Genomic DNA, 5,315 nt, shown 5'->3' on the forward strand with positions numbered 1-5,315 from the left:
AAGATGTAGTATGAACTGTGGGCCAATGTTATTCCTTTTGATCAATGCTTAGGGGAATCTTTTAGATTTCTAATTACAGTTTCAGGAGAAAACAAGTTTAGGCAAGACTGAATAATCCAGGAATAAATTCCCTTTCTGGAAGACAACAAACTAGTGAACAGATTAAGCTTTCTCTGCACTGTAGCCATGCCTTTTAGAAGCCAGCAATTACTTCAATGTGTGTAATTTTCCTTCCTCTTAAGAATATATGGAACCTTCTACCAGTAGGTAAATAGGCAATAAGCTACATCTATGGAACTGCATGGCCCATTATACCAAGCTAATCAGGACTATTAGATAGTATCCAGCAATCTTTATCCATGAATGAATACATAGGACAAAATCCAAAATCAGGCAAACACACGTTGCCTACCCTAGATATTTCTGTAAAAATATTACTATATTTAATATAATAATTAGGATAATGCCACTTGAACAATAGGTTGTCTAATTATAAAAATAAATAAGTTATTATTAAAACTAAATGACAATACTATAATATTTGATTTGTCTTTCAACATCTTATAAATGATTTTATTTCCCTGCTGAAAGAAAAAATCCTAGCATGATTTCTCCCCACTTTCATTTATTTCCTCAATAACGTTCAGCATTGGTGTTGTCAGGGCTAATAGATTTTGGATTTTAGTTACCTGGCTACTAATCTTGCTTTCCTCCTTGACTATTACAAGGTATCCTTTGTCTTTGTAATCTTAAACATCATTGTAATAATTAAGGATTCCCCCCTTCAATCTCTCCTATTAAGTTTTTTATATCCTCTTCTAATCCTAAGCACATATCTCTCAATAAGTGAAAAAATGAATAATTTTTCTGATATTTTCTCTTTATGAATATTTCATCACTATGACTATTTCAACTTCTATTGCCATTCTTCATATATCTTGACATTTTTCTTTGTTTTTTCTCTTTATTATATGTTAACACTTTTTGAGACTTCTTAAACCTTATCTACTTGCTCAGTAGCTCAGTAAATCACTCTTCAAGTATATTTAATGAATCCTTTTCATTGGCAATAAATAACCAGAAAGTCAAATGAAAAGTAGACTCCACTTGGGATAACAACAACAACAAAAAGTACAAATTGTGTAGAAATTAGTCACGCAAAGATTGCCCAAGAAGTACATAAGATACTTGAAAATGTGTACTGGAAGATTAAAAGCAGGTCCAGATGAGTGGAGAGATCTAATGTGTTCATGAATACAATATGAAAAGCTTTAGTTGATATCAGTTTAATATATAAATTCACTGCTATTTCATTTACAGCTACATATAGAAAAAGACCTGGAAAACTAATTCAAAGTTTATATTAAAAGATAAATTTATATGAATCATTAAAATGCTTTTGCCTAAACATAAAGCAAGAAATTATCCTGTTAGGTATTAAGACAGATGCAGCATGAAATGATGGTACTTCCTGGTCCTGGTTTAGGAACAAATTGTAGGATCAAGAGGAGCAAGAATCAAAGTCGCTTATTTGATAAATACTGAGATAAGTCACATAACTGCAGAAAAAGTGGTGGAAGTGTTCATAGGTAAGACTAAAAGCTTGATTTAATGTTCAAAGAAAAATCAAATTAATGGTCCAGTACACCTTCTTTAAAAAGTAACTGAATGAATAAATGATGGAAATATGAAAGTAAAACTTACAGTCTAACTGAAAGTGATTTTCTTTTTTTTCTTTTTTTTTTTTTTTTTGGTCAGTCCTGGGGCTTGGACTCAGGGCCTGAGCACTGTCCCTGACTTCTTTTTGCTCAAGGCTAGCACTATGCCACTTGAGCCACAGCGCCACTTCCTGTATATGTGGTGCTGCGGAATTGAACCCAGGGCCTCATGTATACGAGGCAAGCGCTCTTGCCACTAGGCCATATCCCCAGCCCCTGAAAGTGATTTTCATTGCAGCAGGATGTAAAAGCTCAAATCACAAAAGAAAAGTCAAAATAACTTAACTTTTGACTAATGAAAGAATTGAGATGGCTTCTTGGCCTTTTGGCTAAGATCAAGTGTAGTATCTGTTCTTATCAGTTTAATATCTGATACATCCTCTATCCGAGGACAATATATTAAATGGATTTTTTGAGTTGGGAGTCAGAATAGGAGCTTGCTCCGTCCGCTCCACTCATCGACCTGGTATTGCAGTACCTCCAGGAACGGTGCACCCCTTTTTAGGGGAATTAAAATTGTTTAACATTAAAATGTTCTACCAGCTTTGTTTGAGGGTCGTTTGCTTCCATTTTTTTTCTTCCTAGTCCTGGGCTTTGTGCTTAGGGCCTGAGCACTGTTTTTCACCTCTTTATTTTGCTTAAGGCTAGCACTCTGCTGCTTGAGCCACAGTGCCATGTCTGGCCGTTTTTCTATGCATGTGGTGCTGGGAAACTGATGTATATGAGGCTCTTGAGAGTTATTTGGGGGGTTGGAAATATAGTTTATTGGCAAGAGTGCTCGTCTGGTATACATGAAGCTTTAGGTTCGATTCCTCAGCACCACGTATATGGAAAGCGGCGAGAGGTGGCACTGTGACTCGGGTGGCAGAGTGTTAATCTTGAGCAAAAGGAAGTCAGGGAGAGTGCTCAGGCCCTGAGTTCAAGCCCCAAGACTGATAAAACAAAACAAAAAAATTCTTTTCTCTTCCCAGCTTGCTACTTTGGTGTGGGGCTAAGTACATATCACGCTTGTATGTCCTGTTGTTACCTGATATTGAGAAGCCAGACTAACTCCATCTTGAAAGTCCCCCCTTCCAGATGTAACCACTAACAACAGCCAATCAGAAGGCGCAGGAAAGTACCCAAAGTCCGTAAGGCAGCTTGATCAACGGTTTTGCGGTTTAGCCCATGTACATTAGCCAATAGAATTGTTAAATGTTAACCAATCATGTAATTGCTAAGCTGGAATTCCCATAGACTTGTTTGTTGAGCTAAGAAAGGGTTCGGACCTTCTACCTTACCAGATGCATCTGTGTTGGTGAAGGACCGAGCTTCGAGCTTGCAATAAATGCCCTCTTGCCTCTTTAAAAAAAAAAAAGAAAAACATAAGGAGGAATTTACTTATTATTATAGTTATACAAAGAAGTTGCCATCTAACAAAGCAGTGTGAGAATACAATATATCTATTAATGCCACTCCTTTCAACATTCTTACCTATCCCTCCCCTCTCCACCTCTTCTCTCATTCTTTTTTTTTGTAGGATATGCATTGGATTCTTGTTTACCTTTTCTTCCTCTTCTCCTTTTCACTTGTCTACTGCATTGCCTTTAACCCTACCCCACCCCTTTCAAGTGCCCACTTCCTAGTGTTTTATTTTGCTGAACTCCATTTGTATGAACTTGCATAGTACTCAACATATTTCACTGAAGAGTTTATAAGCTAAAGAAAACAGCCATCCTTTGTCTCTCTGGATCTTCACTTAACATAATTTTTCCAAGTCCTTCCACTTCTTTACAAATGGTACAATAGCATTGTTTCTAATGGATATGTAAGGGTCACTCACCTAAGCTTGTTACCTAGGAATCAGAATGTGAAAAGCAAATCGCCACAGAGTGGCCTTGAAATCAACACCTGCTCAAAGAAATGAAGAAAATGGATGTTTACAGGGAGAAGTAACGTTATGGATAGGCAGAGCGTGAGCATCTTTGCCCACTGCGTGTAGACTTCTCTGTTGAGTGTGAACCTAATCAAGGCATTTCCTAATGAGAGGTCATTGTTATAAATGTCTACTAGCATTTCTTCTTATCCCTGAGAAAGGAGCCCTGAGGAATTGAACATGAATCTGAGCCATGCATTGCAGTGTCAAGTTCAGTCCCTAGACTGAGATCAATGTGACATGCTGGGATTAAATACTTACAATGAACACACATTGAACATTAAGTCAGAAGAGATAATCAAAGAAGAACAAAAGCAGAAGGGAAGTATAAATTGTTAATAAGTCTACAAAATTATCTAACTTCAGCTACCATGAGAAAAACAAAGTATATATTAAAGATTGTGGTACTGGCATCATTTGGTGGACTAAAGAAATAACCTAGATATTAAGTGCTATTTAAATAATTAGGTAATGTGTGTCATAGGCTTTATAATAAAGAAATAATTGGGGCTGGGGATATGGCCTAGTGGCAAGAGAGCTTGCCTCGTATACATGAGGCCCTGGGTTCGATTCCCCAGCACCACATATACAGAAAACGGCCAGAAGTGGTGCTGTGGCTCAAGTGGCAGAGTGCTAGCCTTGAGCAAAAAGGAAGCCAGGGACAGTGCTCAGGCCCTGAGTCCAAGGCCCAGGACTGGCAAAAAAAAAAAAAAAAAAAAAAAAAGAAAAGAAAAGAAAAAAGAAAAAAAAAAGAAATAATTGAACATCAAAGAAAAGATATACAATGTTGACTGTAAAAGTAAGGAACAGAACTGCATCAGTGATAATAGCCATCAATCTGACAAAAACAAAACAATCTAACAAAACAGTGATCTCGTTTGGGTTTTGAGGATAGCCACAGCTAAAAGAAGGAGTTGATGATGGAATGAATGATATGGGACTTATTCTGATATACTGAAAGAAATGAAAAGGCTGATTTTCATATACAAAGCAAGTGTTTGCAACATTGGACAGCAGTGAATTGAGACCCACAATCTTTAAGAGAAAGAAAGAGCACATGAACATATAAAGTGAGTCCAAACTTTCCCTTGCTTTCCATCTCAAGTTATGTCACAAACTGCAACATCAGAAACAGAATAAAGAGATGCAGTCTGCCAAGGAATATGAATATAGACCTCTGAGATGACTAAGGTTTGAAAGAGGCTGGGTAGGGATGAGGGGAAGAGTCAAAGAAGAATGAAGGCCTGAAAGGCTCCATAATTAATCCCTCAAGCTCTTAGTCAGCTTCTAAGCTACTCATAGACTGAGGCTGTGATGGATAACAAAGATTAGCAGTTAGGATCCTGAGCTGAGTAGGTTTTAGAAGCAGAATAATAATGAGGAGAGATTAAAGTGGGGGCTGAAGCAGGGAGGAGAGATGTCAAAGAACAAACCATATATGGAGAGGTCATATGCTCAGACTAAGAACTATGATCCACAATAATAGCTATGTCCTAGAAGTAGTGTTGCAATTAAGATAGATATACTCTAGCAAAATCTAAAGTCAAGCTGGAAAGATTAGAATAATAGACTAGTAATTAAACTTTCTGCCAGGACAAAACTGTTATCTTGAGAATGTCAATACATTGAGAACCTCCATACATCTATCCACACAGTCCAGATATGCAAAGAAGCAGAAAAAA

The 5,315-nt window shown here is 37.1% G+C and overlaps 1 non-coding gene across 1 annotated transcript; it reads left to right on the top strand.

The window, feature by feature from the left end:
• The first annotated feature begins 2,027 nt into the window (after positions 1-2,027).
• On the top strand, positions 2,028-2,218 carry LOC125347483. The gene has a single exon (XR_007210247.1). It is a non-coding gene; the product is annotated as a U2 spliceosomal RNA (small nuclear RNA).
• The last annotated feature ends 3,097 nt before the right edge of the window (positions 2,219-5,315 follow it).

This window comes from Perognathus longimembris, chromosome 2, assembly GCF_023159225.1.
Source record: "Perognathus longimembris pacificus isolate PPM17 chromosome 2, ASM2315922v1, whole genome shotgun sequence".
In the NCBI taxonomy this organism is placed as follows: Eukaryota; Metazoa; Chordata; class Mammalia; order Rodentia; family Heteromyidae; genus Perognathus; species Perognathus longimembris.